Here is a 13,105-nt window from a genome sequence, read left to right on the forward strand (position 1 = left end):
CATGCTGTTCTCATGATAGTGGGTGAGTTCTCATGAGAGCTGATGGTTTATAAGTGTTCGGCAAGTTCCTCCTTTGCTCACACTGTTTCCTCCTACTTTGTGAATGAGGTACTTGCTTCTCCTTCAGCTGTGATTGTAAGTTTCCTGAGGCCTCTGAAGCCATGTGTAACTATGAGTCAATTAAACCTCTTTCCCTTACGAACCACCCAGTTTCGGGTAATTTTTTTTTTTTTTTTTTTTTTTTTTAGATGGAGTCTTGCTCTGTCACCCAGGCTAGAGTACAGTGGCGGTTCACTGCAACCTCCACCTCCTGAGTTCAAGCGATTCTCCTGTCTCAGCCTCCCAAGTAGCTGGGATTACAGGCATATGCTACCACACCCAGCTAATTTTTTTGTATTTTTAATAGAGACGGGTTTTGCCATGTTGGCCAGGGTGGTCTCGAACTCCTGACCTCAGGTGATCCACCCACCTTGGCCTCCCAAAGTGCTGGGATTACAGGCATGAGCCACCGCACCCGGCCTTCAGGTAGTATTTTTATAGCAGTGTGAGAACGGACTAACATAGTAAATTGGTATCAGGAGTGCAGCACTGCTATAGAGATACCCAAAAATGTAGAAGCGACTTTGGAACTGGGTAACAGGCAGAGGGTGGAACAGTTTGAAGGGCTCAGAAGAAGATAGAAAGATGTGAGAAAGTTTGTAATTTCCCAGAATCTTGTTGAATGGTTTTGACCAAAATGCTGTTAGTGACATGGACAATGAAGTCCAGACTGAGATGGTCTCAGATGGAGATGAAGAAGTTGTTGGGAACTGGAGTAAAGGTCACTCTTGCTATGCTTTAGCAAAGAGACTGGTGGCATTTTGCCCCTGCCCTGGAGATCTGTGGAACTTTGAACTTGAGAGAAATGATCTGAGATTGGAACTTAAGTTTAAAATGGAAGCAAAGCATAAAAGTTTAGAAAAATTGCAGCCTGGTGATGCAATAGAAAAGAAAAACCCATTTTCTGGGGAGAAATTCAAGCTGGCTGCAGAAATTTGCAAAAATAACAAGGAGCCAAATGTTACCCGCCAATACAATGGAGAAAACATCTTCAAGGCATGTTAGAGGTCTTCATGGCAGACCCTCCCATCACAGGCCTAAGATCTAGGAGGAAAAAATAGTTTTGTGGGCCAGGCCCAGGGCCTTGCTGCTTTGAGCATTCTCAGGACTTGGTGCCCTGCATCCCAGCTGTGGCTAAAAGGGCCAATGTAGAGCTCAGGCCATTGCTTCAGAGGGTGTAAACCCCAAGCCTTGGTGGCTTCCACATGGTATTGGACCTGTGAGTGCATAAAAGTCAAGAATTGAGGTTTGGGAACCTCTTAGATTTCAGAGGATGTATGGAAATGCCTGGATGTCCAGGCAGAAGTTTGCTGCAGGGGTGGAGCCCTCATGGAGAACCTCTGCTAGAGTAATGAGGAAGGGAAATGTGAGGTTGGAGCCCTCACACAGAGTCCCCACTGGGGTACTGCCTAGTGGAGCTGTGAGAAGAGGGCCACTGTCCTACAGACCCCAGAATGGCAGATCCACTGACAGCTTGCACCATGCACCTGGAAAAGACACAGACACTCAATGTCAGCCCATGAAAGCAGCTGGGAGGGGACTGTACTCTGCAAAGCCACAGAGGTGGAGCTGCCCAAGACCATGGGAGCTTTAAGATGTAATGACTTCCCTGCTGGATTTCGGACTTGCATGCAGCCAGTAGCCCCTTTCTTTTGGCCAATTTATCCCCTTTGGAATGGGAACATTTATCCAATGCCTGTACCCCCATTGCTCTTGCAAGTAACTAACTTCCTTTTGATTATGCAGGCTCCAAGGTGAAAGGAACTTGCCTTGTCTCAGATGAGACTTTGGACTTGGACTTTTGGTTTAATGCTGGAATGAGTTAAGACTTTGGGGGACTGTTGGGAAAGCATGATTATGTTTTGAAATGTGAGAACATGAGATCTGGGAGGAGCCAGGGCAAAACAATATGGTTTGGCTGTGTCCCCACCCAAATTTCATATTGAATTGTAATCCCCATCATCCCCATACATCGAGGGAGGAAGCCGATGGGAGGTGATTGGATCATTGGAGCAGTTTCCCCCATGCTGTTCTCGTGACAGTGAGTGAGTTTTCACAAGACCTGATAGTTTTATAAGTGTTTGGCAAGTTCTTGCTTAGCTCACACTCTTTCCAGCCACCTTATGAAGAAGGTACTTGCTTCTCCTTCTGTCATGACTATAAGTTTCCTGAGGCCTTCCCAGTCATGGGGAACTGTGAGTCAATTAAACCTCTTTCCTTTGTAAATTACCCAGTCTCAGGTAGTAGTTTTATAGCAGAGTGAGAATGGACTAATACAATACCCAAATGATAGAATCAGATCTAGTAAGCTCCCTGAGACCTGGAGAAGAATGTAAAGTTTCCAAAGCAAAAACCTTTGGCTACACACAAAAATCATCTGGCCTAAACCATTGCCCTCATTCTCACCAAATCACCTCCCACACGCTGTCCCAGAACTGTTTCATTGTGGCTAGTCAGGATCACTGTGGGTGTGCATTTAAAAGGCAGATTCCTTGGTCCCACTCTGACCTTCTCAATCAAAATTCAAGAGGAGCTCTGAGGCAGAAGAATTGCGTGACTGAGGCAGGAGAATCGCTTGAACCCAGGAGGTGGAGGTTGCAGTGAGCTGAGATCGTGCCATTGCACTCCAGCCTGGATGACAGAGCAAAACTCCATGTCAAAAAAAAAAAAAAAAAAGATAATCAAAAATAAGAGGAGTTGGCCAGGAGCCCTGATGTAAGTGGTTTGTGGGCTGCTCTGGACAGACTCAACAGCACATTGTGCCTCTCTAGTTCACAGTTTGGGGAGGGAAAGGTCTATCCTATCGCCACTGGGTGGGGCTATATGTTTTTGCTGTGAAGATTAAATGAGTCAATGTATATAAAACCCTTATAATGGTGTGGGCCAGGTGCGCTGGCTCATGCCTATAATTCCAGCACTTTGGGAGGCTGAGGAGGGCAGATCACCTGAGGTCAAGAGTTAGAGACCAGCATGGCCAACATGGTGAAACCCCGTCTCCACTAAAAATACAAAAATTAGCTGGGCACAGTGGCAGGTACCTGTAATCCCAGCTACTTGGGAGACTGAGGCAAGAGAATCACTTGAACCCGGGAGGCAGAGGTTGCAGTGAGCTGAGATCATGCCATTGCACTCCAGCCTGGGTGACAGGGTGAGACTCCATCTCAAAAAAATAAAAAATAAAAACAGTGGTGCAATTACTTCACTGTTGCATATCATCATCATCATCATCATCGTTGTTGTTGTTGTCATCATTGTGAATCTCCATCATCACTGTCATCCAGTAGATAACATTCTCATTCTATTCCCACTAAAAGAGTATGCATGTACACATAGTTGAAGAAACTAATAGGATTTCCCATATGTCCTGGTTTGCCCAGGACTCAAGAGGTTTCCTGGATATGGAACTTTTCATTTTAAAACCAGATCCACTGGGCTGCCCTCCTAAGTTTTGTAGATTTAATTTTTGGCCTCAGAGCTAAGGATGCACTCCTGCATCAAGTCTGACATTGCAGAGAAGGATAGAGTTGCCGTTATGAGAGAGGGCTGGAGGCACAGCCCCTGGGCTTGAATTTTCATTCAAAGTTATTCAGACTCTATAAAGTACATGAAACAATACCTAATACTCACTATGTCTTCACCTTGAGCCACGCTCTCAAATAAACACTTCAATTATGTTATCTTTTTAATTGCCACTTTAAACTTGGAAGAGAGGTAGCATCATTTTCCCCTTTTTACAGTGGTTTGGAAAAGTTAGGCAACTTCCCTAAAGTTCCCCAGCAAGTCAGTGACAGGTCATGAAGAAGAGGTATTGAACACACTCTGAACTTTGAAGTCCAACTTGTCAGTTCCATATTCAAAGAAATTATTTCAGAGACTGACACTTAATAAAACCTCAGGATAAAACTCTAATAATTATCAGCTTCCATTTGTGTAAACATTTACCAGAGCTAGGTGAAACAATTCTGTGGGTTGTTTTAGCATGGTCAACTTTAAAGTATACTTATAACCCAGAAATTTGTCTTTAATATGCATGAAGAGCAAAAATAACCACATTTAAATTCACAGTCATTTTTTAATGATATCAGCAAGATGGCAGATTAGGAAGCCCTAAACTTTATTCCCTACAAGGTACCGACTCAAAAACAATATACGGTCAACAATACCTTTATGAGAACTCTAGAAACCATTTCAGATGTCACAGTACCCCAGACAAGTTCAAAGCCAAGAATAGCCACACTGAAACAGGTAAGAACAGCTATTTCATGTTACCTGTGATTACCCTTTCCCCAAGCTGGCATAGCTCCATACAACTGGGAGAAAAAGTCCAAATTCTGACTTATCCCTTGAGAGGAACAAAAAGAGTGGAACATAATCCAACGTTCTGGTGTTTGGAGGGGATGCCACAGGGACTGGTTTCTGTCTTGCCTGATTCAGAGTACTGATGGGGAATCAGCATACTTGGGTTCTCTGAGTGCCACTGAAAACAAAGGAGGGCTCAATGGCTTTTTGTAGCAATAGAGAACCTGCAGTGTCACAGGCAGACACCAGACTGAGCAAGACAAGGTACTGAAACAGAAACCCACAAACCTCTCTAATTGGTAAATTGCATTCACATGCCTAGAAAAGACACATCCCAGAAAAAGTTTGTGAGGCAGGTGGGTTGATCAGTCAAAGTCTTTTACTATACACGGCCAATTAATAAAGAGTGGGAGTGGTGGCTTTTTTTCAAGTGCACAAATCACAGAGAAAAATAACAAGGCACATGAAGAAACAAGGTAATGTGGTCTAATCAAAGAAACAAAATAAATATCTAGAAACCAACTCTAAAAAAAATTGATCTGTGAATTACTCGATAATTTATTCAAAATAATTGTCTTAAAAAGGCTCAGTGCACAACAGGAGAACCCAGACAACTAAACGAAAACAAGAAAATGATACCTGAACAAAATAAGAATATCCACAAGAACAGAAAAAGCATTTTTAAAAAGAACCAAACAATTCTGGAGCTGCATAACATAATAACTGAATCTGAAAATTCACTAGAGGGGTCAACAGCAGACTTGACCAAGCAGAAGAAAGAATCAGCAAACTCAAAAAGCTCATTTTGAAATTATCAAGTCAGAAGAACAAAACGAAAAAGAATGAAGAAAAGCGAAGAAAGCCTAAGTAACTTACATGACACCATTATGTGCACCAATATAGGTATTGCAGGAGTCTCAGAAGGATAATAGAAAGAGAAAGGGGCATTCATAGAGCTTATTTGGAAAAATAACAGCTAAAACCTTCCAAATCTGAGGAAGGAAATGGGTATCCAAATTCCAGAAGCTCAGAAGATTCCAACTAGGATGAGCCCAAAGAGGCCTACTGAGATGTATTACAATGAAGAGGTCAGAAGTTAGAGACAAGGAAAGACTCTTGAAAGAAGCAAGGGAAAAATAATTAGTCATGTACAAAGGAGCTTCTATAAGATTATCAATGGATTTCTCAGCAGAAACACTGCAGGCCAAGACAGAGTAGGGTAGTATTTCCAAAGTGCTGAAAGGAAAAAACTGTCAATCAAGAATACTATATCCAGGGCCAGGAGCAGTGGCTCATGCCTGTAATCCCATCACTTTGGGAGGCCAAGGCGGATGGATCACTTGAGGTCAGGAGTTCAAGAACAGCCTGGCCAATATGGTGAAACCTCATCTCTACCAAAAATACAAAAATTAGCCGGGTGTGGTAGCACACTCCCGTAATCCCAGCTACTCAGGAAGGTGAGGTAGGAGAATCACTTAATCACTTGATCATGCAAGGCGGAGGCTGCCATGAGCCAAGGTCAGCCAATGCACTCCAGCCTGAGCAAGAGAGCAAGATTCCATCTCAAAAAAAAATAAAAATAAAAATAAAAAAAGAATACTGTATCCAGGTAAACTGTTATTCAAAGGTGAGGGAGAAATTAAGATATTCCCAGATAAAAGCTGACAGAGTTCATCACCAGTAACCCACCTTATAAGAATTGCTAAAGGGAATTTTTCAAGCTGAAATGAAAGAATGCTAGACAGCAACACAAAACCACATGAAAATATAAAACTCACTGGTAAAGGCAAATATATAGACAATTACAGAATCACGTAATCCTGTAATGGTGGTATGTGAGTCAGTTTTAATTCTGGTATAGAATTTAGAAGATAAAACCATTAAAAAACCATAACTATAAAACTATGCTAATGGATACAAATTATAAAAAGATTTATTTGTGAAATTGAGAACATAAATTGAGGGGGGCATAAAGTAGAGTTTGTATACGCAATTAAAGTTAAGGCTGGAAGCAGTGGCTCACACCTGTAATCCCAACACTTTGGGAGGCTGAGGTGGATCACTTGAGGTCAGGAGTTCAAGACCAGCCTAGCCAACATGGTGACACCCCGTCTCTACTAAAATTGCAAAAGTTAACTAGGCATAGTGGTGCATGCCTATAATCCCAGCTACTGGGGAGGCTGAGGCAGGGGAATCACTTGAATCCTGGAGGTGGAGGTTGCAGTGAGCTGAGATCATGCCATTGCACTCCAGCCTGAGCAACAGAGTGAGACTCAGTCTCAAATTTAAAAAAAAAAAAAAAAGTCTTTTAAAATTTTAATATATTTAAAAATTTTTTTTTTAATTTAGAATACAGAGAACATGATCTTTAGGTGTACAGTTCATGTGGAGAAAATGTGCCCAAGAGCAAAGCCCACAGAAAGGAAAGCAGAACTGGGAGAAAGCTAGAAGCTGAATGCATTGATGACCTGTTCCTTTTTCCCCAATACCACTAAACATCAGAAAAAAGTCTTTTCTTAAGGTATAAACCCACTCGGTTAAAGGAAATGGGAAAAGCAAAAGCAATGAAATGGTGGAATCTGGCACGGGAAGAAATGTATGTTTCAATGGAAAACTACCCACTGACCATAAGACACCCTCCACACAATGCCATTCTGATTTTATGGGACCTCTTACAACTCTGTAAGCTGTAGATCCATTAGCAATGCAATATAATTCTTGTCTATAGACTTGCAAATGGATTCTGTCCAGTGAAGGGGCAATTCTCCTCCTATCTCCTACTCCCACACCCATCCATGGAAAAACCAGTTTGCCTTCTATGGTAGATAGAATAATGCTCCCACCCCCTGCACATCATATCCACAGAAACCGTGAGTATATTACCTAACGTAGCAAAAAGGACTTTGCAAATGTGAAGAAGTTAATGATCTTAAGATGGAGAAATCATCCTGGGTTATCTGGGTGGGTCCACTGTAGTCAGAGGGGTCTCTAGAAGGGAGAAGCTGGTGTGTCAGAGTCAGAGTTGATGTGACAATAGAAGCAGTGGTCAGAGAGATTTGCAGAGGCTATGCTGTTGGCTTTGAAGATGGAAGGGGCCACAAACCAGGGAATGCAGGCCGACTCCAGAAGCTGGAAAAGGCAAGGAAATGGATTCTTCTCTCGAGCCTCCAGAAGGAAAGCAGTCTTTGGTTTTAAGATTTTTTTTACCACAAGAACTGTAAGCTAATAAGCCATATGGAAGGAAAATAAATCTTGATCTTAGCCAAAAGGCTGAGAAGCAATAGAAGATAAATCTTGGCACTCCAAACTCACTAAGACAAGGGAAAAGTCAAGCTGGGAACTATGTCAGGCAAACCTGCCTCCCATTTTATTCCGAAATAGGATAGTTACAAAGATAAAAAGCTATATACCTCCCTCACAATTTGCCCACAAGGAAATTCCTGCGGACAAAGGACAGACAGAACTCAGTCATCCCTCTGAGGCTCACCAGAGACAAATGCATATATGATTACTTCCTCTGCCTTATTTTTGTGTAAAAATGCAGACTTAATGAGCCAAACTAAATTGTGTATTCAGTGGAAGGCTGATCAAGGACTCAAAATAATGCAGCCTTTTGTCTCTTTTCTACTTATTACCTGGAAGCCCCCACCTCTAGTTGACCCACCTAACCAGACTGAACCAATGTAATCTTATACATACCAATGGATGTTTCACGTCTCCCTAAAATGTACAAAAGCAAGCTGTACCCCAACTCCCTTGGGTGCATGACGTCAGGACCTCCTGAGGCTGTGTCATGGGTGTGTCCTTAACCTTCAGAAAATACACTTTCTAAACTGACTGAGACTTGTCTCAGATATTTGGGGTTCACAGCCACTTAGTATTTTAAGCCACTAAATTTGAAGCAATTTGTAACAGCAGCAGTAGGAAACTGATACTTCTCTATTTGCAAATTCATTTCAAATTTCTGATCAGTTAATTTCAAATTTCTGATCTGCTCTTTGCGCTCTCCTTTGAGCTGGTTCTAACACTTCACCAGCTTCCCCATTCATGAGTTCAATAAAATCTTTCATGTGTGTTCATTTTTTTTCCTGAGAGTCATAATTTTACCTTTTTTTAAAAAAAAAAAAATCTTTTAACACTAGAAAGTAGATGAACAAGCGATAACTAGAGTAGCAGACTCAGGAAAACTGAATCCCAAGCTGGCAGTGGGAAAAGCCAAAAAAAACAAAAGAAGAAAAAGAAAGAACCCATGTATCCTGCAGGGCCTTGAAACATTCAAGAATTAGTAGCACCAGATACCTCTGCAGGTTGGAAGCATAAGTGGGGCAAAAAATAGAGTGTTTGAAAATCAAAGAAAGAGTTAGATCCCAGGTTTCCTCCCCTATGCCACGGGCATCTGACTGTCTCTGTCCTGTTCAGACGACTGCACTTTATTCTTTCGAGAGGATAAAAGAAACAGTCTCTGGACAGGGAGCTTCAGGTACAGGGACTAAGCAGGGGGTACAGGGAGAAGCTTATATACTGATTGCTGAGACCTCTGCAACCTTCCTTCCCTACCATGTCCCAAAAGCACTGGCAGGAGGGATTATATCCTCTAGGCAGGCGAGTGATCCAGTCTTCTCTGAGAAATGCACCCAGTGTAGAAAAAGGAAAACTAAATACACTGATATTTTGGAGCAGGTAGGACACGGCCCACCCAGGTCACCCTACACTGATGCTTAGGCTTGACAAGCAACCCACCCCTACCCTGTGTTCTCAGAATCTATCAATCAGCTCTTCAGCACCTCTTTCTAAAATAAGATCAGACTCCTAGCACTTTGGGAGGCCGAGGCAGGCAGACCACCTGAGGTCAGCAGTTCAAGATCAGCCTGGCCAACACGGCGAAACCCCATCTCTACTAAAAATACAAAAATTAGCCAGGAGTGGTGGCGTGTGCCTGTAATCTCATCTACTTGGGAGGCTGAGGCAGGAATCTCTCTAGAACCCAAGAAGCAGAGGTTGCAGTGAGCTGAGACAGTGCCACTGCACTCCAGCCTGGGCAACAGTGAGACTCCATCTCAAAAATAATAACAATAATAATAATAATAAATAAGATCAGACAGCCAAGGAGCACAAGACCTTTGAGCAGGCCTGAAAGACAAAGGCCAAAACAACCAAAGGGAAAAAAGGCAGAAGCCACATGGGTGAAACCAAAACTGGGCAGGAGGAAAAAGGTCCCTCCTTCAAAACATTGTCAGAGACGTAAGAGAAAATACCACATTCACGAAATAAGAATAAGATGCCAATTTGTTTTCATTCAAATAATAGAAAAGGTTCTGAGAAATTAAAAATATGACAGCAGAAATGAAAAATTAAATAGAAAGTTTGAAAAATAAAATTAAGGAAATATTCCAGAAAGCTGAGCAGAAAGACCAAGATACGCAAATTGGGGAGAAAAGATAAATTTAAAACTGAGAGGATTAGCGCAAGAGTTCCTATTCCAAACACCAGGAGTTCCAGACAGAGAACAAAGAAAACCAGAAGGGCAGAAAAAATGTTAATAAATTGTCCCAGAACCCGCAAAGAACAGGAGTTATTAGATGGTAGGCGTATCACAGGCAATACGTGGAAATAGATCCAACCGATAAATACTATCATTAAGTTTTAGATTACTAAGGAGCAAAGAAAGTAGCTAAAAGTTGGTGAAAAAAATGAACAGTTTCCATTAAGAGATGAAACAATCAGAATGGCATCAGAGTTATATCACCAGCAACATGAGAAACTCAAGGAAAACAGAGTAATACCTTCGATTTTTTTTTTTTTTTTTCTGAGATCCAGTCGCCCCGGCTGGAGTGTAATGGTGCAATCTTGGCTCACTGCAACCTCTTCCTCCCAGGTTCAAGCAATCCTTTCGCCTCAGCCTCCTGATACCTGGGATTAAAGGCACACCTCAGCACAACTGGCATTTTTTTTTTTTTTTTTTTTTTTTTTTTTTTGGTAGAAATGGGTTTCACCATGTTACCCAGGCCGGTCTTGAACTCCTGGGCTCAAGAGATCCTCCCGGCCCTATTTTCAAATTTCTGAGGGTCAATTACAGTCAGTTCTTATTACCTGTGAGTTCAATATTTGCAAATTTGCTTACCTGAAAGATTCTCCCCGGGGCCTGAAAGCTTAAGGGAATGAATAACTCCCCGCTTCTCAGGCCCACGCTCAAGGCCCAAGACCACTTGCGTCAGCAGTGTGCGTCAGCAAGATAGCAGAAGCAGGAAGAGGGCTGGCCGGAAGACACGTACCCCCTGAAGACCAAGAGAGAGGCGGTTCTGGTAAGCGTCACAGCTACGTCAGACACTTCCTGTTTGCAGGAGACTATAAAACCCCTGCCCAGTCCTCATTTGGCGCTGACGCCGTTTTAGGCCTCAGGGTACTTGCGCTCGGCGCTTTTTATTAAAGCGGCGTGTTGCTCCACACCGCCTCGTTTTGTCTGTTGGCCCACGTTCGGGGTTCGAACCAATACAAGAGCCTTGGATTACCCACTAAAATTAATTTGCAGTCTCAAAATCAATGATCCCGGTGCTTTCATGGACATGCACAGAGCAAGAAAAAATTTGACTTGCCCAATGCACACATTCCCAACTGAGGTTGAAGGGGGCAGCACTCTGCCTTGTTCTTCCATGACCTCACTGCAAGCTAGGGTCCTCTTCACAGCCTATTTGGTGCTGTGCTGCATCTTTTTTTTTTTTTTTTTTTTTTTTTTTTTTTTTTTTTTTTTTGAGACGGAGTCTCGCGCTGTCGCCCAGGCTGGAGTGCAGTGGCGCGATCTCGGCTCACTGCAAGCTCCGCCTCCCCGGGTTCACGCCATTCTCCTGCCTCAGCCTCCCGAGTAGCTGGGACTACAGGCGCCCGCCACCGCGCCCGGCTAATTTTTTGTATTTTTAGTAGAGACGGGGTTTCACCGTGGTCTCAATCTCCTGACCTTGTGATCCGCCCGCCTCGGCCTCCCAAAGTGCTGGGATTACAGGCGTGAGCCACCCCGCCCGGCCTTGTGCTGCATCTTTTTTTGCAATTTTGTGCCTTTTGTTGGTGAGTTCACTGTTTAAAACACCACCCAAGCTTAGGAAGTTCAGTCTAGTGTTCCTAAGTGCAAGAAGGTTGCAATGTGCCTTACAGAGAACACCAGTGTGTTAGATGAGCTTCCTTCAAGCATGCATTACAGTGCTGTTGGCTGTGAGTTTAATGATAATGGATCACACTATACATTAAATAAGGTTCCTTTAGAAACACACGTAAAATAAGGTTATGTATTGATTGGCTGCTGAAAATGTTGTACCTGGGGTTCACAGGAACCTAACCCTATATTTCCCCAGGAGCAATGGTTCAGTATTCACAAATTCAGTGTTCATGATGACTTTATAAGAATGTAAGAATCAACTGCACCTTTATAATGTATAGTTCTGTTTTATTTTTAAATTTATAACATAAGTAATGACTTTTTTCAGTGTACAGTTCTACAAATTTTAGCATACATATAGATGTGTTTAACTGTTATGGGAGTTATTAAATTATCTTAGGCAGATAGAGAGGAAAAGGAATCCTTGGGAAGTTTTCGTTGCTTTTAAAGCAGCTCCAAAAACGTTTCTTGTCTAGCAGGAAAGTCCCATTTGTTAGAGTCAGGCCGACAGGCCACAAGAAACTGGGTCCATCCAAACATGGCAATTCCCACCGTTGTCCTCTTGCCCTTGCCCTACATGTGCCTGACAACATTGCCACCCCCACATATCCCAAGGTGTATAGAACATCGTGGCAACTTTAATTTTCATATTAAAAGACTAGGGTGGGAGGGCCAGTTTTTTGTGGGCCACGTGAACAACATGGCTGGTCAAACCAGTCCCCTGAGCCCTATTCTAATCAGACACCGCCTCCTCCAGCCTCCTCATATAACTGGCTGGTATCTGCCACACTTGGGATCTCCTCCCTTGGCTTTAGAGGCCCCTTCCCTCTGTCTCTGTACAGGGGAGCTTCCTCCTTCTTTCTTGCCTATTAAACTCTCTGCTCCTTAAAAACACTCCACGTAGGCCGGGCGCGGTGGCTCACGCCTGTAATCCCAGCACTTTGGGAGACCGAGGCAGGCAGGAGATCGAGACCATCCTGGCTAACGAGGTGAAACCCCATCTCTACTAAAAATACAAAAAATTAGCTGGGCGAGGTTGCGGGCGCCTGTAGTCCCAGCTACTCCGAAGGCTGAGGCAGGAGAATGGGGTGAACCCGGGAGGCGGAGCTTGCAGTGAGCCAAATCACGCCACTGCACTGCAGCCTAGGCGACAGAGTGAGACTCCCTCTCACAAAAAAAAAAAAAAAAAAAAAAACACTCTACGCGTGTCCATGTCGTTTTATCCAATTCATGTGAGACAAGAGCCCTGGTGTCCCTCCAGTCATCAGAACCATATCATAACCACCACCAAGATCAGAATACAGAACATTTCCATCACCCCAAAAAACTCCCTCCTGTGGTCCATTTGTAGTCAGACCCTCCCTTCACCCTTAAACCGTAGCAACCACTGATCTCTTCTCCATCACCATTGTTTTGTCTTTTAGAGAACGTCATATAAATGGAATCACACAGTATGTAACCTTTTGAAACTGGCTCTTCTTATCAATGTAATGTCTTCAAGATTCGTCCAAGTTTTTACATGTATCAATAGTTTGCTCCTTTTTACTGCTGAGTAATATA

This window comes from Chlorocebus sabaeus, chromosome 2 (assembly GCF_047675955.1).
Source record: "Chlorocebus sabaeus isolate Y175 chromosome 2, mChlSab1.0.hap1, whole genome shotgun sequence".
In the NCBI taxonomy this organism is placed as follows: Eukaryota; Metazoa; Chordata; class Mammalia; order Primates; family Cercopithecidae; genus Chlorocebus; species Chlorocebus sabaeus.